Source organism: Chiloscyllium plagiosum, unplaced genomic scaffold (assembly GCF_037043375.1).
Source record: "Chiloscyllium plagiosum isolate Xiang-an unplaced genomic scaffold, Cpla_swu_hap1 HiC_scaffold_9, whole genome shotgun sequence".
Taxonomy (NCBI): Eukaryota; Metazoa; Chordata; class Chondrichthyes; order Orectolobiformes; family Hemiscylliidae; genus Chiloscyllium; species Chiloscyllium plagiosum.
In genome coordinates, this window is record NW_028270147.1 from 70323781 (window position 1) to 70349088 (window position 25308).

General features: G+C 41.2%; 1 protein-coding gene across 2 annotated transcripts in view; it reads left to right on the plus strand.

The window, feature by feature from the left end:
- Nucleotides 1-3935: 3935 nt before the first annotated feature.
- The window catches only part of LOC122554489 (KN motif and ankyrin repeat domain-containing protein 4-like), an 82809-nt gene continuing 61436 nt past the window's right edge, over nt 3936-25308 (plus strand). Inside the window, exon 1 of one of the 2 annotated variants that reach the window (XM_043699598.2) lies at nt 3936-4056. The gene's annotated coding sequence lies outside the window, so the exon portion shown is untranslated. Of the gene's footprint in view, nt 4057-4834; nt 4998-25308 lie in introns of those variants that run through there. The other variant, XM_043699595.2, reaches the window with a different exon arrangement.

The window sequence follows — 25308 nt, forward strand, 5'->3', positions numbered from 1 at the left end:
AAGAATCAGATTGCAAAATTATCACAGGATTACTGCTGAAAACTGTAAAATCTTCCATTGAAGGTAGACTGTTCTAAGTTTCACCAGATCATACCATGGTTTCATAAGTCCCATTACTAGATGAAATATATAAAACATCGACAATTGGTCAATTGTCTGATCAGTTCTGTGATTAAAAAGTACATTTACCAATTTTCTTTATCGGTTGAGAGTTGAACTTTTTCAAAACTTTACAAACATCCTTGGAGAAATCAGAATCATTCAAATGCAGCAAAATGAGTTCTTGCGTGTTTTCCAGAAATCTCTGCTGATATGTAAATCTGATCTACAACACAGACCAGGTTGGCTTATCAGTAATGTTTATCAATACATCTCAAATTAGATAAACGTGTGTATCATTTTGTAAATGTTGTATGAGGTAGTGGTTTTAAAAGAGCAAAAATGTTGAATTTGCATTAAACCCCACCTAATCTGATGGTGTCACACAGTCTTTGGTGGACAATCTGGCACAAAGTCCTGATGGGTGCATGTCTGGCTCCTGACAGGCTTGAGTAATTGTGCCTAACTAGTCATTTTAACGTGTACCTATTGCTATCATACAGTAAACTTGTTATGTAAGAGGAGCACATTTTCCCATTAAGAATGCATAGTCAAAATAAATAATATTCTCTACCACTGCTGATTACACTGGCCATTATATTCATCAGGGAAAGGAGATTTGTTATTAGCAGTCTAGCCCTAATGCAAGCTGCCTGTATGGTGACCCAGAGCCCAATATCACATGGTATTCAGTGGTTTTCACAGGTGCTAAAAGACCTTAAGGCCACAACAATGGAGAGAATCCATTCCACACAGGAGAAAAATATTATTGAAGACAAGGAAGTTTATCACTTTAAATATATTGCAGATTTAAGAAGGTACAAACAGTCAGTCAGCAGCTGAAATGTGTAAACTGACCAGCAGTTAACAGCATTATTGGGAACAGCAACAGGGCCAGAACAGCACTCCAAAAAAAACCCTTTACCTTCGACCTGGTAAGAGCTACAGGAAAAAAAAAACAGCATGGGCTGGAAAGAGCATGAAATCTAGCTACACCGGGTAGTGGTCAGAGGATGAGATTTTGGGAGTGAGCAGTGACCCTAGGAGTGAATTTAGAAATCCTTGTCATAACGGAAGATTAATTTTGCGAAACAGTGCAAAAGAGCAGGCTGAAAGGAAAAAAGGGAAAGCGAGTAATTACACTTCAAAATGAACATCATTACCATTGTCGGTATTCTCTGTGAGGTTTATGATGAGGTTTGAGGAACCTGATAGAACAAGGATCTTCCCAGCCTGTGAACACTGTGGTCATTAGCGAGAAAGTTGGGAGAGTCACATGAGCTGGCCAGTGAGGAGCTTCCTGCCATCAAGAACAAAGAATCCATTTTCTAACCAACTGTCGAACAGTGAGGCGAGACTCTCATTAATGAGTGGCCAAAGGGCTGCACACAATGGCTCAGTGTTTAGCTCTGCTCCTCACAGCCTGAGGGACCTGGGTTCAATTCCAGCCAGGGTGACTGTGTGGAGTTTACATGTTCTCACCTTGTCTGTGTGGGTTTCCTCTGGGTGCTCTGGTTTCTTCCCAAAGTCCAAAGGTGTGCAGGTTAATAGCCCTGTTAAATTACCCTGTGGTGCCGAGGGATGTGCAGGCTAAGTGGATTGGCCATGGGAAATGTGGGGATACAAGGATAGGGTGGAGTCTGGACGGGATGCACTTTGAAGTGTCAGTATTAACATGATGGGCCAAATGGCCTCTAGCTGCCAATTTGAATGTATTAGCATTTTCATTCTTACCTCATCTCACATTATGGATATGCAGTTTTCCTTTTTACAGCCTCTGGATAGAAACTGGTCACAATTCCTAAACACAAGTAAAACTGTAGCCCACAGCTTGCTCACCGACATCTCAGGACTACAACTGCATACAGCCCCCATTCAGCAGGACCTCCATGATGCATTGGCAAAGCAAGCTGTCAGTTACCCTCACCAATCATAATGAAGCCTCATGCTATACCTTGACACTGTGTGTCATGAAGGCATCACAAGGATATCAATGTCAAGCCTCAGTAGGGAGCTCTGAGTATGGAACTATTGCAAATGTACTTAGCACAACAGTTGCCTTCATATTATGGAGATATTGACCTCAACTAGGAGTTCAATTCTGATAGTTCCCCTACCTCCCCGAAATGGCATTCTTGCATTTCACTAATTATGTCCTTGCATATTTGCAGTTCAATTTGTGAATGTGACAGCTTTGTAATGTTGGCTACATTGATAGTGATGGAACTTGTTTCAGAAATGTCAAGCTCAGGTAGTGTTTAAGTCACCACTGATGACGTTTGGTTAGCTGACATGGTGGCAATTAGTGCAAACAAGACAATGGCCAGGATTGTTTGAGATTATAATTTATCATGTATATTCTTGGGCAATGAATGAGCTGCCAGTGAAGAGCAATTTGATCCCAGATGGATGACATTACTGAATCAATAGATGCGTGATTAACACAATTATTCCCAGCATGGACTCAGATTCAAACAATACTATCCACCCCCAAAACAAAGAAGTAACTTAGTCCACCCACACTGCTTAAATGACAGCTATTTTGTGTCATTACTGCGCTGTTGATTTTGCATCATAGCTGGCAAGGTTTCAAGTGAGTGATTGACGGTCTCCACACGACGATTATTCGCCATCCTTCATATTCCCTTTTGTGTTCCTATCTCTGTTTCAGCCTCCCTCCATTTACATTTATCCTCCTAAGTAACCATTGATATCCTCAATTTTCCACCAGAGTTTATGGATTAGAGCATTGCTATACCCTATTGAACATACTGCCATCCCAAGTAGAGACCGGTGATAGTAACTTGTGAAAACCCCACTTCCCAGAACTCTCCATCCCCTCCTGTGCTGTATGAAATCTGACCCTTCTATTTTGAATTGTCCCTTTTCACTATAGTCATTCCCTCAGTGATCCAGTCCAAACTTTGAAGTTCCCACTTTCCCCAGGATTTCCCTGAAAGCTAGTGCTTCCAAATAAATCTGTTGGAGTATAACCTGGTGTTGTGTGATCTTTAACTTTGTACACCCCAGGATTCCATGTCCTTCCCCTGTGAAACCCCTGACATTAATGTGCAAACCCCAAGACTATCCATTCCCCATCCCCTGGACTGATCTGAGCATGGTCTAGCCCAAGAATAATGTCTCAACTGTAGTCCCTGGTCTCATTGCATTTGAGCTGCATGACTGACTATGGCCCAATATCTTGATTGCACAATCAATGGCTCCAGGACTCAGATAGGACTAATTGCCTGGCTGACTATGGCCAACATTACTGTAATTGAACATACCCCTGACTGACTGTGGAGGTAACCTCTGCAAAGGACTGCTCCCCTTTGCCTTTCAGGCAGGGTCATTTGGTGAATCACATGCAGTGTGGTTACCACGTAGGCTGCTGGCACATGCTGGAGGTGTGATATTGATGAAGCACAGTGAAATGTGCTGACTTGTCCACCCCCTTAACTGTTCAGTTCTCTGAACCATACCAAGCTGCCTGCCTCTCCCCTGCACAAGAAGACAATGTAAACCACAGAGGCTGAAAATCTCCAAGTAAGCTCAAAGTAAGTGGAATCCCAAAAGTCAGCTAAAAGCCATGAGATATTTATATGCATGAGATGCATACGTGTGCTGCGTACAAAGTAACCTGGCAGAAGCTTGTAAGTCGTAGGTGTCCTTGAGCAACAAAGTGAAGTGCTGAAGTGCAATCAGAGTTGGATCGAGAGCAGAAATGATGATGTAATGAGGCTGGTGGCTTGCTGATGTTATTCTTTATGTACGGGGAGTGGAGAAGGATGTTGCCCATGGAGCAGATAGTATTGTTGCGGTGAAGGCAGAATTGAATTGGGACAAGCAATTGGCGAGCTGCCACAGCCAGGTTGCAACTCTGACTGTATTCTGGGAATTGTCACTTTCTAGTTTCTTCGGGAAGGGAAAGAGAATTAGAAATGGCACATAAATAAGGTGAGTGGGGCTAATATGAGAAACTTATGCATGGAAATAAAGTTGTCCCTACTTAATAGTCAGATTCTGAAGTTGCAGTTTAAGGCTTGAGGGGAAAATTAGGCAAAATTTATCAACACTAAGATGTTTTTCATTCTCACCATATTTTCCCAACTCTCTTGCCATTGCCCACATCGCTCGAGTGAGTGGAAAATTTCACTCTCTGTATCAATTAGTTTGGCAATGCGATTCCAGCAATGGATCTGGGCCAATCCACCTTCACTACTAATGGGTAAGATAGCAGGTATATCCAGGTTTATCAGTTACATATCCAAAGGAACACTGTCCAAGGGCATATAATCAATTGAGTCCAATGTTTTACAATTTGAACAAAGGCACAGCTAATGTTTGGTGGGATTTTAAAAGAATTATTCAAGAATAATTGAGTTTGCCAGTGAAACAGCACTCTTTCCTGTAGGTTCCAAGCCCACACACAGCTTTCAAAACATGTAGACAAACCCAAAGAGAATGCCATTTGTTTTTGCAGCTGGCAGACTAAAGTGATTGTCCACTGCAGTAAGTTAGATACAATTTGATATTTTAGTGAAGTTTGGCAATGGAGCTTAGGTACTTAATCAATATCCTTAAACAAAGAGTAACTGGCATCTCAATAGTTAAAGAACTAGTGCTCCATGATGAATGCTAAAACAGGCGTGGTGTGTCTTTACTCATCGGGGGTGTGTTCATATGACCATTTTTCACAGTGCAAAAACTTTCAAACTAACTTATTCTGTTGACTTTGGCATATTTTGAACTATCCCCTTATGGAATGACATCCTACAGTCTGATGGTATCAGTAGAATAATTTAAAGTGCACTGTTTGGATTAAGAGCATATTACTTTTGGAACTTGCACTGAACTAACTTTTCTAATATAAGAGATATTTGTTGAAACTTTTAAAGGTAAGGAAAAATAATATTCTGTCGTTGTTATGTATTGAGTTTGCGATACATTTGATTACAGCTTTGGTGGAATGTGAAATGTATTTTTATGGAACATTAATGATCCCTTCCTTGCAGCAAGTTGAGAAACAGCTGAATGCTGTATGTATTTTATATACACAAAATGTTGAGCCATTACTTATGACAATCGTTTTTCAAATATCGCAAAGCAATGTCCCACAAATGTGGCTGTTAACTGTAATTCTAGAACTTGTATCTGAGTTATACACAAATTCTAACTTTGTTTGAAGCAGAGCTCAGCTATAGACGTGACTAATTAATTTGAATTGAAGGCAAATTCTTCTATTTTTATGAGAACATATAGTTGAAAAACTCATTGTATTAGCAAGTGTAGAAAACTATAATCTTTAGGAAATAAGTCTCTGTATGTCAAGGACTATAACCCGATATACAACGTGGCTACGTTGGAGGAAGTCCAAGCTAACACCACTTTGTTGCGAAGAACTGATTATAAACAGCTCAATCGAGACAGATTGCATTAAATACAAATAATGGATTGTTTCTGCTGCAGTGCGAAATGCAAATTAATTCCCACATTAAGGTTGAAGAAACCCACTCAAATCTTAGATACAAATTTCAGAGTTTCTAAACCCACACTGCATCACATATGGTGTTTGCATCTAGGCTGAATGTTTCTGGTTGTGTTTATCTGTGAGAGGGCTGAGAACTGGACTGCAGGAAATATAAGCGTCTTTTTATTTCAATGCTGAGAAGCGAGCATCTGTTAGCTGATTTCATGTGTTTATGATGTAAAATCCACTTTCCACAAACTGGCATCAAGTCATTGATTCTGGAATCGTGGAGGCTGTATTTTAATAAAAAGGAATATCATAGAAGTAACTTTATTTGACTGTGAATAAAGAAAAGGCGTTCTCCATTTTTAACAAAAGTTATCAGGTATGGAATAGAACAGAAAATGCTTGAAATACTTAGCAGATCAGACAGCATCTGAGGTGAGAGAAACTGAGTTAAATATTTCAGATCAATGACCTTTCATCAGAATGTCATCAATCTGAAATGTCAATTTTATTTCGCTGTCCACTGATGGTATAGGGTCTTCTGAACATTTCCAGCATGTTTAGTTTTTACTTCAGATTTCCAACATCATTTGTTATTGTTTAGGGGGAAATACATTTATTGTTGAGCCCTCCCCACCAAGCCCCACAAACAAAGCAATACTGAAAAAAGGGAGAAATGGCTTACTTCAACTTTCATTTTCAGTCTCAGAGAGAGTTTCTACAAAGCTGCAGCTCACTTCAGCTGTGTCAGTAACAGAGCATCAGATTGAGACTCCAGAGCGATCACAGAGATCCACAGCCAGACAAGATGCCGGTTAAGAAGCAATCAAACCATAGCAGTAACTAATGAACACTTGCTTTTTCACAGTCAATGTAGGACTCAATCCTATTTGCTGACTTATGGATTTCCCAAGGAGCATTCATATACCTCTTGTGTAGGAGCCTGGGATGATGGTCTGATGTTGCAAACTACAACTTTCCTCAAGTACTACCATCCCTAGCAATGTGAACAGTGAAAATTAATATTATCTTCTATTTGCATGCCCAGCAAATAATTCAATTGCAATCAATATAGATAGTTTGCCGTGCTCACAATATATAGGAGCTAACTAATATTAGGAATAGGGGTAGGCCATTCAGTTCCTCAAGCATGTTTTATAGTTCAATTAGTTCTTTGTTAAACTATATCCGAAGATCATTCATCCACCTTTGATGCACATCTCTTTCCAACTTTACCAAACTAATAATTCAATTTCAATTTTAAAGTTTTCAAATGATCGAGACCTTTGAGAAAGTTTCAGATTTCCATGACCCTTATGCCATCACAGGAAAATAAATACAAGATCAGTGTCGTACCAGCTAAAAATTAAACATCAATATTTATTTATTGAACTTAATACAAGAAGCATGAGTTGAGGTAATATGAATTTATGTAATATTGTCCATATAGCACTCACCATCTGAATGTCATGGAGATGGAGTGCTAAGTACGTTCACTCGACTGAAACCAGGAATCAGGGGAGGCTCAGAATCTACAAGAATGGAAGGGGATCTGATCGAAATGGAGAGTTTTAACAGAGTTAGATAAACTTTAGCAGGGAAGATGTTTCCGCTGGGTAAATAGTCTAGAATGGGATAGGCCATTTTGGACTGAGATGAAGGAACATTTCTTCACTCAGAGGGTGGTCAACCTGTGTCATTTGTCAATATAGAAGGCTGTGGAGGTCATCTCACTGAGCATATTAAAGAAGGAGATTGTTAAATTCTTAGGTATTAATGGCATCGAGGGATATGGAGAGAAAGCAGGAATATGGCATTGAGTTAGAGCATAAGCCATGATCATATTGTTATGGACCAGGTCAGACCCCTTCAACACATTTCAAGAAGGTAGCCCAGACCCTGATGTTTCTAGTTGTTTTGAGCAGGTGTTAGTTGGATATTCCAGGAGTGATGCAGCTGGTCAAAACCCCTTATGTTTTAAGAACAGAATTCATTTACAGGTTACCGAATGAAACACAATACAGAATAACAACCTATCTGAAAACCTAACCGATTGTCCCAACTTAATGATGCTGTTCCAAATTCCTGCAACAATCCTCATAAACACCCCTTGGCAAAAAATGTAAAATAAAACACAGGGTCTCACAGGGGAGAGAGAGATGGCAGAGAGATTCAGCATGGAACACCTTCTTCCATGTAGCTGTTACTTTTGGATTCTCAGCTAACACCTGACCAGCAGCTCTGAGTGGCTTGACTGCTAAAACCAAAACCAAACCAGAGAAAACTGAGCTTGGCGAAGTGGCCACTCCCCTTTCATTGTATAAGTGCTTTTTAAAACTTAAAATCTTCTTCAAGTAGATAAACGCAGACAAAACAGAACCTCTGTCTTTACGATAGCTCTGAAAAAAACCCAAGGACAACCTAACCTTGTTAAAGGAGCAGCATCATCACAATATTGAATGGTGGAGCAGTCTCAAAAGATCGAATTGTCTACCCTTGTTCCTAATTTCTATGTTTCAGTTTTGACTTCAGCTACTGATCACTACTAATACCAAAATAATCAGAAAGCAGGAGTTGTCTTGTTCATTTCAAAAATATTTTTTCCAAACTTGCTCTTCTAGCTCCTTGCTTGGCAAGTGAATATTGACCTTCGGTCTGATGACTCTGAACTGCTCCCACTGGTGGATCGCTATAATTGGCAAAGATCCAGTCCTCTTAACTTTCCATAAAAGTAATAAAGATGTAGATTACACTAAAATGAATGCAATGTTATCACCATGAAGCACAATATGGTGTCTTTGTAACATACAGACGGGAAATACACTAGGGCTGTTGGTTTGTTTTCTTAGCGGCAGTCTCCTGTGCACTCCAACATATTGTGCACAATTTTACAACCCGCCATCTCCATTGAACACAAGACTGAAGGAGAACCAACTAATTAGTGAACAGATCAAGTTTTTACTGCAAATAAGACAAGCATCGGATCCATTTAACCCTTGAATAAAAAAAAACAGAATCATAGCAGGCCAGTAAGTCTGCACTTTCATCGCAGCCCATGAGCTGAAAGAATAACAAGAGCAGAGATTGTTCAGTTCAGTAATTAGCTAGTTTATGCAAAGTGGAAAGGTTCCATGTTGCCCCCGGTCTTGCTCAGATAGCTGATCTCAGAGTGGGCAGCTAGAAGGATGTTATTACCACAGCAGCCTCGAAACTGGGGAAAGAAAAATCATCCTTCGCTGGGAATTTGTCCCACAGAGATGTTGTGGAGCAGCTCGAAGCAGCTGTGAATAGCCTGCTCACATTGACAGCCTGGCTAGCTTGTCAGGCATGTCTATCCAGAGGAATGGGTTATCACACTGTAAACCAAACACAGAATCAATGTCAGGCGAAGGCAGAGGAAAAGGCAATCTTTGGAGACAAAATAAAGCTTTTTTTTGTGCACAATATGTTTACACGTTATGGCACATTATGTCCAGAATGTATTGCTTTAAATGAAATTAGTGACAGCCCTTATTATTATCATTCCCTGTTAAATCTGTTAAATGGCATCATGGGGTGTCAGATTTCTTTCAGTAATTCACTTGTGGAATACTCCTAATAATGCATTAAAATAAGAGCTGATAGATCCAAGTCCCTCATTATTACTTATTTTTATAATCCCACCAACTAGGGATGAAGAAAAGAGCACTGAAGAAGTCAACGCAAATCTAGGCAATTGTATTTTAAAAGAAAAACTTCAAACTGATGCAAATAGTGTTTGTAAGAAGAAAAGTTTTGTGTCTACAGAGATTTTGAGTTTTATTACTGAAATGTACTGGTCTCACTTTTTTTAAGGAGAGAGGTTGTGAACAGGATTTTGCCTGTGAGTTTCTGAACTCCGTAGTCAGGCTGAAGTCTGGGTCAGAAACCTGTATTACGTGGGATACAGGCACTTGTTTGATTTTCCCTGGGTCTTCTAATTGATGGCTAGGCTGCAGGTTTGCAACCCTGTTTTTGAACTCCCAAAACGAGATGGCCAATCAAAGGCCTTTAGCTGCAAAACAACATAGAGTCATAGAGATGTACGACATGGAAACAGACGCTTCAGTCCAACTCGTCCACACCGACCAAATATTCAGCATTACTCTAGCCCCATTTGACAGCATTTGGTCCATATTCCTCTCAACCCTTCCCATTCATATATCCAATCTTTTAAATATTGTAATTGTAATCACCACCATCACTTCCTCTGGCAGCTCATTCCATACACGTATCACCCTCTGCGTGAAAAAGTTGCCCCTTCGGTCCCTTTTCAATCTTTCCCCTCTCACCCTAAACCTCTGCCCTCTAGTTTTCGATTTCCCTACCTTGGGGAAAAGATTTTCACTATTCATCCTATCTACACCCCTCATGATTTTATAAACCTGTATAAGGTCACCCCTCAGCCTCCGACATTCTAGGGAAAATAGCCGCAGTGTATTCAGCGTCTCTTTTTAGCTCAAACCCTCCAACCATGGCAACATCATCGTAAATCTTTTATGAACCCTGGAGTTTCACAACATCAGATGAAATAGAAGGTAAGTAAGGAATAGGGTTCTTCTCAACTCTAAAACAGAGGGTATGCTTTTCAGCCAGGTCACCACTGTGGGAGATTGATGGGAGTTCACTCCTGTACAGGGCACCACCCAGGCAGACAAGGCCTCAAGATCTGTCCTGGGCATTCCCATATCTGGACAGGCAGCCCTATTGTCACTACCCACCCCCACCATGTTGCCCTCTGCAAAAATGGCCCAAGGTGAGCTGGAGTCAGTGAACCAATCCTGGACCCAGTGAGGCCGCAAAATCAAACCATGTGATCTCATTCAACTATAAAAGCAAACATTCCTGGAAAATATTGGTCTGCATCTGGAAACAAACAATGATTTACAGTTTTGGGTGTAACCCTTTTTCTCTGGGATAAAACTGGGATCTTAATGGAAAATATTCCATAAGTGAACCATTCAACCTAATTTATGTTAAGCATTGCTTTTAATTTTTTTAAAAAATTGCCCAGTTTATGAGCAACAATTTAATAAGGATTTTGTTTTGAAGAGGTCTCCAAGAGGTATCCATTACTGTTTACAGTAAAGGCACTAAACTCTTGGCATTTCATCTGTGATATCTTTGGAGACAGATGGTTTGAATTCCCTACTGGTTAGAAAAGCCCCAGAGTAGCGCAGTAGAAAATGCCTTCTGGAATAAAAGTCAGCAGGATTCAAATTATAACATTCCAGTTTGCATCTCCTTCCTTTATCGTCTGTTCTGTCTGACTGCTGTAATGACAGCTTGATAGTATGCTGCAGTCTCATAACAAAGTGGATAGACTGTGCCATTTTGGCTAAGTGACAAAAATGGTTCAGGGCTGAGATATTCTGCAGTGGGGGACAAGGGAGACAAGGCATTTAAATCTTTCTCCATACTTTTCTGGTTAGAGGAATTTGGTGAACTATAATCCCACTACAACACTGTAAAAAGAATAGCAGCACACAGTGTTAGCTCTCACATTATAATTATCTTGATAAAGTGTCTTTTATGCTACAGATTCAATTCCACTTCCATATTATTCCCAACTGTTGTTCGATCTGCAAAATTCATCTGTCTTTGCTAATTAGCTCTCCAATCCTGTTTCTGTATATGGTAAACAAAACTTTGAAGGAACATTTCATTAATTTAATTGTGGTACTGCAGATTATTTTCTTAATTTATGATTATAAATCAGGAATATTCCAGGTTTGATCCCTGGTCTGTGCTGCATTACCCACATTTCAAACCTATCTGCCAGGCCATGACCGATGAGCTGAGGAGTTACATCCCCAAGGCATTTACCAGCTGATGAGTCACAGTCTTTACTTCTCCACTAAACAGATGGCAAGGTCATTTCCCAAAACTGTCAATGGTCCCTTTTAGAATTTGTTTGTAGGATCCCAATGATGCCACAAGGACCAGAATGAAGAGTCAGGGCAATGAATTTCATGCCGGCTGGCAGTCAAAAAAGACCTAAAAAAGTAAGTTGCCAAGTATTTTTTTCTCTCTTCCGTCAGTGTTGGGATGAGTACCTGCTATGGCTCCACACAATAAGGCTTTGGCCTCTTCTGCCATGATCTCACCCCTTCTGACCATAGGGGAAGCCTGCCAACTGACCTCAGGGTGAAAGTGAGGACTGCAGATGCTGGAGATCAGAGAGGTGCTGGAAAAGCACAGCAGGTCAGGCAGTATCCGAGGAACAGGAAAATCGATGTTTCAGGCAAAAGCCCTTCATCAGGAATGAGGCAGGGAGCCTCCGGGGTGGAGAGATATGTCGGGGGGGGGGGGGGGGGGGGGGGTGAAGCTGGGGAGAAGGTAGCTAACCTCAGGGATCTACTTGCTTGGCAGATGATCCACCATGTAGGATTGCACAACTTCCAGTCTGAGATAGTTGCAAGGTTGGTTGGTGACTTTTAAATGAGACCCAGAAAAGGCAAATTTTGAATTGACATTGAAACTGCCCCATCCCTCCATCTCAGATTTCAATAGAGTGCTATTGCTGGCCTTCTGTGACCTATTGATATGGTTTCTGTTCCAGTGACTCCTTATGAATCTAAATCTGTTTGAGATTTTCCAGGTGGTGGTATCCAGGGGACCTAATAAAACCTTCCTCAACTTGAACTAACTACCCATTAACTCGATTCTCTGTCTTTTATATCGGTGGGTTATTTTTCGGAGGGTCAGCATGGACTTGTTGGGCCAAATGGCCTGTTTCCACACTTTAGGGATTCTATGATGACCTCTATGATATCCTAAACAATCGGTGAGCAAGGTCAATAATTTTCCAGGAATTTGTGGGACATTATGGAAAGCCATCTGGAAGTCCGTCTAAATTCCATCCACAGACATTCCTCAATTTATGATTTCAGTTACTGCTCCAAAATGTAGAAATGACATGTTTCTTTGAATCAGTTCAATTTACAGGAAGTGCTCAATCTCTCTCCCTTCAATTATACTTTTTCGATAATTTCCCCACACCAGATTTTGGATTAATAGATTCTCAGCTGTGGATGTATCATGGCCTCAAGTCCTAGCTTTACTCATGCATTTCTTGAATAATGGGGTAACATTTGCAATTTTCCAATTCTAAAGGAGAATTTTTGACACCAGATCCCTCAGAGGATTATGGCTGAAACACCTACAAATTCCTTCTCTATTTCCTTTAAAACCATCAGATAGAAGTAATCAGTTCCTGGGGATTTGTCAGTGCTGCTATTTTCTTCATGCTGTTTTCTTCATGCTGTTTTCTTACCTATATTAACATGACTGAGTTCCAGTTCATGATTCATTAACAATGCCCTGGAATATCAGGAATATTTTCACTTCTGTTACCATGAAGACTTGAAACAAAGCAATTGTTCAGGAAGTTTTTCATAACCCTATCCTCGGCTGCAGTAAAACTCCCATTCTATCTTAAAGCCCTCCATTCTCCTAAATAACTTTTCTCATCCAATGCAAATTCAATTGAGGAATTTACATGCCTTCATGTGGGTTACATTTGAGAGAAAAGAAGATCTTCTAGCATCCATTTGCAATTTTGGACAGAATATGGGATAAAGCTTGTTTGATAAAGTATCTTTCTTTCAACTCAACACTTGAACCTTCATCTGACAATATTAAACTGACAATAATCGTTGCTCTTTTGAACTTGTCTTTCTTCTAAACCTCAAACACACTTTTCTATACACTCTTCCTCCTTTTTGGATTCCACCATTGTTTCATTAACAAGACTCACTGCATCATCTCCTAAACAATTTTAAACACACCAACGCTCCCTTTTTATCGAGTACTGCGGTATGTCAATATTTGATGGCAAAAATGCAAACACTCTAATGACGCCCTGAGATTTTATAAAATACTATCAGACAAATCTGCTGTATGTTCAGAGAGCATGGTCAGTCTGTCCTGCTGTAATTTTGGATGTTAGGACAGACATAGCAAAAACTAAACAGTTAATTAGAGGAAACACATTTAAGTATGAAGTATCTGAAGCAAAGTCAAATAATCAGAAACAGATCTAATTAGATTTGAAGTTAATTTCATATTAGCTGTAATTTCAGTGCTGAATACGGCTCATTAAACAAAGTGATTGGGCTCATTTATGGGCTCATTATTGTAGGAACAGATTACAAAAGGAATGTTGAAGACTATAAGCACACAGTCGGCAGATGGGTTTAAGCAAAACAATCCTTGCTTAACAGTCCGTGTTTATCGCATGTTTGTCAAGTTGATACTGCACATTAAGAATTCCGATACATTGAGGCCATGAAGCAACCACAGCTGAATTACTCTCCTTCCTTCAGCTTCAAAACAATTCTAAATTCTTTCAACTTCCTGTGCTTAAAAAAGTTGCCTCTTTATTGGGTAATCCATGTTCGCAGCTGCACCACTGTAAACCATCCACATTTTGATGGCTTTAGCCCAAAGTCAGTGTTTCCACTACTGGAGTTTAAAATCATCATGGAGTCTGATCCAAGCTGTTATGATCTCACAACCTTCAATAAACAATTCTGCCCCCCTTTAGTACATGGTTTAAATACTCACTGCTCACAATTTGAGTTGGTTAACAAGGTAAACTGAAGTGTGGATATGCTTTTGGATGTGTCTGTTGTGACTGTAGAAAGTGGTATAGTTCAGGAGTTAAATCCATATCAGCCAAAAACAATTTATCAGCTTTGAAGCTATAGGAAAAGCTGCAAGTTATATTAAAATTCAGCTGTGTAGAATTTGCAATCGTTGTCCACAGCTGGTACACATTTGTTGGTTCTATTGATTTTATACCTGACTCCACTGTCAGAAGTGAAGAAGATCACCCATCTATCAATCTTCTTGACCTCTCCATGGTAACTCAAAGACAAAGAGAAATTCCAGGTATATTCGCCTGTCAATGTTTGTTGAGATTTTGCTTGTTATGTTGACTGGCAAGGGAATTATTTGCAGCAATCATGTTTTTTGATGTGTGTCAGAATAGGTGGACAATAATGTTTTGGTGAGGTTTGGGCATTTCTGGGAAAACCAGTACATGTTGCCCATCCCTAAATACCCTTGAGAAAGTGGTGATCTCCTATCTTACTGAATCATTACGTTCATCTGGTGTAGGTAACCAACTGTGCTGTTTGGCAAAGAATTCAAGGGTTTCATGTCAGTGGCTATGATGGAATGGTGAATTTATCTAAGTCAGGATGGTTTATAAGTTTATGGGTGGTCCCATGCATTTGCTGGCTATGTCCTTCTAGGCAATAGAAGTCACTGGCTTGGAAGATGCTGTCAAAGGAACTTTGCATTGTACAATGCATCTTGTATACTATACACATTGCTGCCACTTTGTGTCAATGGTAGAAGGAATGAATGTTTAATTTGGTGGTATCTTTTTTGTTGTCTGGATGGTGTGGAGCTTTTTGAGTGTTGTTGGAGTTACACTTATCCAGGCATCTGGGGAGTATTCCATCACACTCCTGACTTGTAGCTGATGGGCAAAATTAGGGGAATTCAGGGAACTTGCCACATAATTCAAATCTCTTACTAGCTTTTGTGGTCACAAACAATACTTATATGTCTGGTCCAGTTCAGTTTCTGGTCAATAGTAACCTCCAGGATATTAATAGCATCAGTTTGGGCAGCCAGCAATCTGCACAAGTCAGTGGGAGCAGTTGGTGCAACTGATAGACCCACATTCAAGGTGAAACATGTGGGACTGATAGGTACTTGTGAGACCGATAGACACCACACTCGGGGTGAAACACATGGGACCAACAGGTACCACACTCCGGGTACAACACGTGGGACTGATAGATACCACACTCAGGGTGAAACAGAGCAACACCTGCACCAGCCCTAATCTGTCACAGAGCTGATCCTGCTTGGAAAGTGATACTTTGGGCAGCAGAGTGGCTCAGTGGTCAGCACTGCTCCCTCACAACGCCATAGGCCCGGGTTCAAATCCTGCTTTGGGCAGTTGTCTCTTTGGAGTTTGTACGTTCTCCCCGTGTCTGTGTGGGCTTCCTCCGAGTGCTCTGGTTTCCTCCCACAATCCAAAAGTGTGCTGTTCAGGTGAATTGGCCATACTAATTAAATAGGAGAAAGTGAGGACTGCAGATGCTGGAGATCAGAACTGAAAATGTGTTGCTGGAAAAGCGCAGCAGGTCAGGCAGCATCCAGGAATTCCTGAAGAAGGGCTCAGGCCCAAAATGTCGATTCTCCTGCTCCTTGGATGCTGCTGACCTGCTGCGCTTTTCCAGCAACACATTTTCAGCTCATACTAATTAGATGTTAGTCAGGGTAAATATAGCGTACGGTCTGGGTGGGTTACACTTTGGAGGGTTGGTGTGGACATGTTGGGCTGAAGGGCCTGTTCCCATTCTGTACAGAATTGAATCTAATCTATGGTCCCTATCTCTCATTTGGACATTCAGTGGGAGAGGAGAAAATAAGAGTCCCTCCAGATACATACACACATTCACTCTTTTCATTAAGAAACACTCTATTCCTTTCAACTATTGTCCATTTATCCTGTCTGTCATCCTGGCTTTAGCAACAGTGCCTTTTGTCACCTAAATCCATTACATTGGCAAGTTGGGCTGCACATCCTCTCATTCCCTTCATACTCCTGCAATTAAGGGCTTGAGACCTTTTCTGAAGTATTAATGGTGCTTTATAAATTTGTATTGTCATTTTTGTTTGCATGCATTCTTCAGTACAAATGAAAGAATTTGCTATCCCCTATATTATAAAACCTAAATCCAACTGCTGATATTTGGGCTTTCTTAGGGGCTGTGTCAGGCTTTCTTCATTGAAGCAATTAGTCAGTTTTCCCTGGTGTTTAAATTAGTATCCTTTCCTAGGCATATTGAACTTTGTTCCTCAGTAACTCCCCCCTTTCCCTTCCTCTTATAGTTCAAAGGCAGCTTTAGATTGGCTAAAACCTGCTGCTGAAGTTGTCCGCTTATCTTTTGCAACTTTTTGAAGGTCAGCAGCATTGACTTTTATTTAATATACTTAATAATTGAAAAGCAGTTACCGAAATACTAACCTTGGGCAGAATGCTTTCAGCCTGATGGAAATAGGTTTAGCATCTGTGGTTGGTAAATCCAGGACTGGATTAGAATTCAGGCCGGGTGACCACAGAAGGCCTGAGGACAAGGCCCAAAGACCAGAATATGACCTGATTTTCCCCTGAGGTAGAGCAGGGTGGAGGAATGGAGTGGAGCAGGCTGGAAGCCAGAGCAGCGTGACCCCAATGTAAATAAACCATCACCGCTTCATATGTGCAGATATACAGAGGTGAATGCACAATGAAAACCTCTAAATAAAACATATATCTTTCAATCAGCCTATCTGAAGTTTGAAATACTTTCAAAGGAAAACAAGTTACAATTAATTAGCATGTATGAAAATTTTTAATGTACAGAACAATTATACAGATCAGTACTTGCCAAATAGAACCAGCAAGACACCTGCAAAAAAAATTAAAACATTTTCTTTTGATATTCTTGAACAGTAAAGTCACAGGTCACGCCCTCCAATGATAAACAACAAGCTTTCTCACGTTCCCTACATCGATTAGGGCAGACAGCTTTCCTTCAAACATTGTTGTCCACAGCTCATTTGTGATGTTTTTCAGATGCAAAGTTGACCTTTCTCCTAAGGAATTTGTTATCATTAGTCTCAAAAAAGAGCTGCAATATTGCTCTTACATTAGGGAAAACCAACCGAATCTCATCTTGGATGCTGACTGGATGTAGGTCCAAGTGGCATAAGTGCCCTTTATCTGAATAATTTTCTTTGATGTAAGCTTCGAAGTGCTTTATTTTTACAACTCAGTTAACAACAACATTCTGGATCAATGGTGCTGGAAGAGCACAGCAGTTCAGGCAGCATCCGACGAGCAGCAAAATCGACGTTTCGGGCAAAAGCCCTTCATCAGGAATAAAGGCAGAGAGCCTGAAGTGTGGAAAGATAAGCTAGAGGAGGGTGGGGGTGGGGAGAAAGTAGCATAGAGTACAATGGGTGAGTGGGAGAGGAGATGAAGGTGATAGGTCAGGGAGGAGAGGGTGGAGTGGATATGTGGAAAAGGAGCTAGGCAGGTCGGACAAGTACAGACAGGTCAAGGGGACAGTGTGGAGCTGGAAGTTTGAAACTAGGATGAGGTGGGGGAAGGGGAAATGAGGAAGCTGTTGAAGTCCACATTGATGCCCTGGGGTTGAAGTGTTCCAAGGCGGAAGATGAGGCGTTCTTCCTCCAAGCGTCTGGTGGTGAGGGAGCGGCGGTGAAGGAGGCCCAGGACCTCCATGTCCTCAGCAGAGTGGGAGGGGGAGTTGAAATGTTGGGCCACGGGGCGGTTTGGTTGATTGGTGCGGGTGTCTCGGAGATATTCCCTAAAGCGCTCTGCTAGGAGGCGTCCAGTCTCCCCAATGTAGAGGAGACTGCATCGGGAGCAACGGATACAATAAATGATATTAGTGGATGTGCAGGTAAAACTTTGATGGATGTGGAAGGCTCCTTTAGGGCCTTGGATAGAGGTGAGGGAGGAGGTGTGGGCACAGGTTTTACAGTTCCTGCGGTGGCAGGGGAAAGTGCCAGGATGGGAGGGTGGGTCGTAGGGGGGCTTGGACCTGACCAGGTAGTCACAGAGGGAACGGTCTTTGCGGAAGGCAGAAAGGGGTGGGGAGGGAAATATATCCCTGGTGGTGGGGTCTTTTTGGAGGTGGCGGAAATGTCGGCGGATGATTTGGTTTATGCGGAGGTTTGTAGGGTGGAAGGTGAGCACCAGGGGCATTCTGTCCTTGTTACGGTTGGAGGGGTGCGTTCTGAGGGCGGAGGTGCGGGATGTGGACGAGATGCGTTGAAGGGCATCTTTAACCATGTGGGAAGGGAAATTGCGGTCTCTAAAGTAGGAGGCCATCTGGTGTGTTCTATGGTGGAACTGGTCCTCCTGGGAGCACATACGGCGGAGGCGGAGGAATTGGGAATACGGGATGGCATTTTTGCAAGAGATAGGGTGGGAAGAGGTGTACAACATTGTCAGGGTAACCTTTTTACCAAGAACTTTTACAAGTCCCTGCAGCTATTTATCCAAGACATCTAAATTAACCAAAAACAATTTTTTTTGGCATCATGGGAACAGGAGCAGGCCATTCAGCCCATCAAAGCTGCCCTGCAGTTCTAAATCATAGCTGATTACCTCCTCAATGCTACTTTCTCACGTTGTTCCCACATCCCTTAATATCACTAGTCTCCAGAAACCTGTCAGTTTTTTTTCTTGAACCTGCTCAATGATTGAGCCTCTATAGTTTCCTAGAGTAAAGAATCCTAAAGACTCAACATCCTCAAAGTGAAGCAATTTCACCTCATCCCAGTCTTAAATAATCTGCCTCTTATTCTGAGATTATGGGTTTTTTATTTTCATATATGCTGAGATTTCTTTTAAGGTGGTTTCAGCATCCATCATAGGAACAAAGGATTTCACTTGGAAGTTGTCTCTTGGAGATGGCATTTGGTGCATCACCATCAATGACTTCTTTTTTCCCAATTCTTTTCCGTTTATTCACACTCTTGTAGTTTACATCAGTTGGGTTTTCTTTTGCTTTGAGTTCAATCTTCTACATTTACAATTTGAAGAAAAAACATAATCCACATACTTCAATGTTACATACATTTCCCTGGTGTCAATAGAAATGAGGGCTTTTCACACATCATTAGATTTTATTTTGAAAATAATTTTGTTTTGAAGGAAATTGCTTAGGTATCAAAACTACATTTGCATTTATTATTGTCTTGAAAGAGCGATATAAGGCACTTTTATTTAGCAATAGAAGCATCCAACTGGATCATGTGACTGTGAGGTCAAGAGAAAAGGGCAGAATCGCAGAGGTGTTTTCAACTCCATTTGTAATGTTGCAGTTCCTCAGTTTGAGACACAGGAGCCTGTGAGTCCAAACGCTGCACTTCTTCAATGGAGCCTCGGAATAGATTTGTTGGGCTGAAGGGCCTGTTTCCATGCTGTAGGGATTTTATTCTATAAAATCAAAGCTTTCTGATATGTCCAAGTAGGACTGTTCTATATAACAATTGTGTAGTCATATAGGAGTATTATTGTCATATCAGAATGAAAAAATTCTATTTCAGTAAGTTTTTTCCCTGTCTTCTTTAGTTTTCAATCAGTTATGTGAAACTTTAAATTTTAGTGGTCATTTTCCTCATAGTTAGAGGGTCCCTCACAATGTGGTGCCCTGAACTGTATCTTACTTAGCTTATGCCTCAGTATGGTATTGCTGCTTTCCAAGGCAGGCTGGCTGGAAAACTAGGGTTCATAAATTAAAATAAAACAATCTCTAGCTCTCACTATTCACAGACCCTTACTTATTGTCACCCCACACACTCTGCATGCTCCCTCAAAAACAACTCATGTCTCCTAATGCCCTCCAATCTATTACCAGTGGCTCCTCATACCCCCATGCCACATTATGCCCTTCTATCCATCCTCCATAATCCATCAGTCTCCAAATCACTATGCACCTCTCTCAATCCCCTACGGTCCCTCATAACCCATATGCCAACTTAATGCCAACTCATGCTAACCCATAGTTCCATCCACAACGCTCTCTCTTTCATCTACTATATTAACCTAACTAGTACCCATGCACACAACAAAAGAAAAGTAAAATATTATCTCTTTAAACAGATCATTTATCACAGACAATACTCAAGTAAGAACTCTTATTCATTAAATATGTTTCAACGATTCTTGTCAGGTTTGACACTTATAGAATAATAGAGTCAAACTACACGGAAACAGACCCTTCAGTTCAACGAGTCTGCACTAACCAGACACTTTCATCTGACTTAGTCCCATTTGCCAGCATATGGTTCATATCCCTCTAAACCCTTCCTATTCATATACCCATCCAGATGTCTTTTAAATGTTGTAATTCCACCACTAATTCTGGCAGCTCATTCCATACACACACTGACCACAGCATGAAAAAGTTGCCCTTTTAAATCTTTTCCCTCTCATGTTAAACCTATGCCCACTAGTTTTGGACTCTCCAAACCTAGGAGAAAAACCTTTGCTATTCCCCTCATCCATGGCCGTCATGAATTTGTAATTCTCCTAAAGGTCACCCTTCAGCCTCCGATGCTCCAAAGAAAGAGGCCCCAACCTCTTTAGCCTCTCCCTATAGTTCCAGTCCTGGCAACGTCCTTGCAAATCTTCTTTGCACCCTCTCAAGTTTAACATCATCATTCCTATAGAACGATGACCAGAATTGTATGCAGTACTCCAAAAGTGGCCTCACCAATTTCCTATACAGCCGTAACATGACATCCCAAATCCTATACTCAATGTTCTAACCAATGAAGGTACATATGCCAAAAGCCTTCTTCAGCACCCTGTCTACCTGTGACTTCATGTTCATGGAAATATGTACCCCGAAGACTCTTTGTTCAGCAACACTCCCCAGGGCCTAAAATTAACTGTATTAATCCTGCCCTGTGTTATGGACTAGGCCAGACCACTCAAAATATTCTTAAGCGGGCAGCCCAGACCATAATTTTGCAATTTGTTTTGGGTAAGTGTACAGTGAAAATTATCCAATGTAAGTTAGCTAGGTTGACTACCAGGTTTTAAAACTGATAAAAATTTATTCACAAAATTTTGGAATGCAACACAAAGAATAGAATAAAGAACACCTATAGAACTCACTTGACTTAATTATGCTGTTCTGAATATACACAACAATCCCAATAAGCAAACCCCTTTAAACACAGTAAAAATGAAGCAAAGGCTTACAAGTTGAAGTTAGAAGGGCAGAAGGAGAGAGAGCCTAGCAGCTTGTTTCCACACAGCTCCACAGGTGAACCCCTAACTAAAGTTATGAACTGAACTGCTCAGCTAGAGAAATGGCCCTTGACTTATACAGGTTACTTCAAAAAACATAAAAGCTTTGGCGTAAAGTCTCACCTAACTACATATGAACAAAAAGGCCTCTCAAGACTCTTTTATCTTTGTACCAAACCCAGCCGTTTTGGAGCCCAGAGTGTTTCGCAATCGCTCTGAAGAAAACCAAGGATACAGTATCTTTGAGAAAAGGAACAGTTTTAGAAAAAAGGACCAGCTTTGTGACACCTGGTTTGCCTTACTAAAATACAACATCCTCCATTTATCTAAATTAACTCCATCTGCCACTCCTTAGTCTATTGGTCCAACTGATCAAGGTCCTATTGTACTCCAGGATAATCTTCTTTACTGTCCATGGTACCACCTCTTTTGGTGTCATCTGCAAACTCACTAACCAACCTATATTCACAAATAAATCTTTATATAAGTTATGAAAAGCAGTGGACCCAATACTGATCTTTGTAATAAACCACTTGTCACAGGCATCCAGTCCAAAAACAATTATCTACCACCATCCAATTGCCTAGCTCCCCCTGGATCTCATGTGATTTAATCTTACTAACTAACTTACTCACCACCATGCAGAACCTCATCAAACACTTTGTGAAGTCCACAAAGACAATGTGCTCCGCTCTGTCTTTATCAATCTTCTTCAAAACATTCAATTTTGTTAATGAGACACGATTTCCCACACACACAGCCATGTTGACTATCCCTAATCAGTCCTTGTCTTTCTAAATACATGTAAATCCTGTCCCTCAAAATCCCCTCCAACAACTTAATCATCCACTCACATCAGGCTCACTGGTCTACAGTTCCCTAGCTTTTCTTTACAGCCTTTCTAACATAATGGTACTACATTGGCCAATCTCCAGTCTTCTGGCACCTCAGCCATGGCTGTCAATGATACAAATATCTCAGAAGGGGCCCAGCAATCTCTTCCCTAGCTTCCCATGAAGTTCTGGGGAACATCTGATCAGGTCATGGTGATTTATCTACCTTTATTCATTTTAAGACTCCCAGCACCTTCTTTTTGATAATACAAACTCTTCAAGATGTTAATATTTATTTTCCCAAGATCCCTATCTTCCAAATGCTTCTCCGCGATAAATACTGACGCAAAATGTTCATTTAATAGCTCACCCTTCTCATGTAGTTCCACACACAGACGGCCTCTTTGACAGCTAGACAATTCCAAAGGGTTTATGCAGCTTTAGACACAACCTTCTGTATTAATAACAATCCAAAAATATACCTGATGGCCAATCCACCCCCAACTCCCCAGGTATCTGATCCCCTTAAAGGTGTCCCAGGATTGTGCCCCTACTGGTACATTACCTCTCCAAACAGATATCCTGCCTATCCAAACAAGTCCATAAAGTTCAAATCTGATCTTAGCTAGACCAGAGTGCACCAGATGCCAAAATCCCTCTGCAATGATGGTAGCTGGTTAGTTCAATGGCCAGCTGCCTTCCTAAAAGCCTCATGCTGGTATGAGAATGGGAGGTGTCCCATTGGATATGGACTTTGTAATTTCAGGCCACTTCTGCACTAACTGCCGTGGCAAGAACTTGGGCCAGGAAGTGTACATGGGTTTACACGCGATCATGTTTATGCTGTTCACCCCACCCCCACCAAGAGTTTCTCAATTCTCTTGGCAGATGGTCCCACGGGTGTCTTCCTGTCCTTGAGGAATATCACCTCACCTTGAACTCTCAAATCTCTTAGCAGAATCTCCCAGTATGAATAAAAAACATAGAAAGTACCCTTTCCAAGTTTTCCCTCCATTGGTTGCTGCAGCCTCAAAAGTCCTAGCATTGCTGAGTGTTTGTGACCCATGCCAACTTCTATTTGATTAAACATCCCTCCTTAGACAGAATGGATGTAACCCTCCACTTGCCTTAGGTGATAGGTTACAGTGCTCACTGATCTGGGATGCTAATGCTGTGGCTTAGTTTAAAAAAAAAACAAAGGACATTGCATGATTTAATTAATTGGGTTACCAGCCCAAAATAGTCACCACCACTCTGACATGGTCCATAGGAAACAGGTTCCTTCCAGTAATTCACTGGGGCAGCAGCTGGGAGTAGAAAACTCCAGTTTATAGAGAAAAGGAAGTAGACTGATTTTACTTGTACCATGTCAGAGGACAAAAAGACTTTCATTCAGTCTGCAATCTGAGTTCAATTCCCGGCCAACTGGAGATAAAAGGCCCATGGAATAAACCACTACAGCATAAATATTGAATCTATTTACAAATTAATGGACGGATGTGCAGGCAGATTATTCCCGCAGGTTAAGAAAGGAAATAGTTTGCTCACTGAACTACTGATTTTCTGTACAAAAGACAATTCACATGCACCCTTCCGATCTGGCAGCATTTACGGTCATAGTGACACTGTTCAGGTTGATGACCTTTCCTCAGCAGTAATACTGTTGCTCTCTGCGTAGAGGTTATCTGACCTGCTGAGAATATTTTTATTTTATTCAGACTGGTCAGGAGGGCCACTCAGTGGCAAATGAAGTTGAATTCAGATAAATGTGAAGTGATGCACTTGGTCAGGACAGACAGGACAAGGCAATATATGATAGGGCACTGGGAAGCACTGAGGATCAGAGGCACCTTGGTGTGTTTGCCCACCAGTCCCTTCAGATAGTGGGACAGATGGGTGAAAAGCTTAGAAAGTCGTATGGCACAATGGCCTTTACTAACTGAGGTACAGCAGCTGAGAACAGGAAAATGATGCTGGAACTGTAGACAATGTTGGTTAGGATTCAGCTACAGCATTGTGCACTGTTCTGGAATCCACATTATAGGAGGGATGTGAAAGCGCTGCAGAGGGTGCAGGGGAGGGTGCGGGATGTTACCTGGGCTGGAGAGTTTTAATTATGGACAGGCTGGGATTATGTTCTTTGGAGCAGATGAGATTGAGGGAACATGACTGGGAGGGTGGCGGGAATCTGGAACTCTCTGCCTGTAAAGATGGTAGAGGCAGAAACCCTCATAACATTTAGGAAGTCCTTAGATGGGCACGTGCAATGCCAAGGTGTACAAGGCTATGGCCAATTGGTGGAAAATGGAATTTCAATAGTTAGATTGTTGTTTGTGCCTGGCATGGATGTGATGAGCCAAAGGGCCTTTTTCTGTTTCCCAGAATATCTATGATTCTATATTTCTATTTCAGATTTTCAGCATGCCAAGTATTGTTTCTATACACTTCTCTATCCACTCTCTCTGCTCATTTCCTTTCCTGATAGTAATGATTCCATGTTTGCATGTCATCTACTGGGTGTAAGCAAAGTCAACAGGGAGAACTAGCCATTTGGATACAGAACTGGCTCAAAGATAGAAGACGGAGGGTCGTGGTGGAGGGTTGTTTTTCAGACTGGAGGTATGTGACCAGTGGAGTGCCGCAAGGATTGATGCTGGGTCAACTATTTTTTGTCATTTATATAAATGATTTGGATATGAGCATAAGAGGTATAGTTAGTAAGTTTACGAATGACACCAAAATTGTGGACAGCGAAAAAGGTTACCTCAGATTACAATGGGAACTTGATCAGATGGGCTAATGGGCTGAGAAGTGGCAGATGGAGTTTAATTTAGATAAATGCAAGGTGCTGCATTTTGGGAAAGCAAATCTTAGCAGGACTTATACACTTAATGGTAAGGTCTGAGGGAGTGTTGCTGGACAAAGAGACCTTGGAGTGCAGGTTCATAGCTCCTTGAAAGTGGAGTCGCAGGTAGATAGGATAGTGAAGAAGGCGTTTGGTATCATTTTCTTTATTGGTCAGA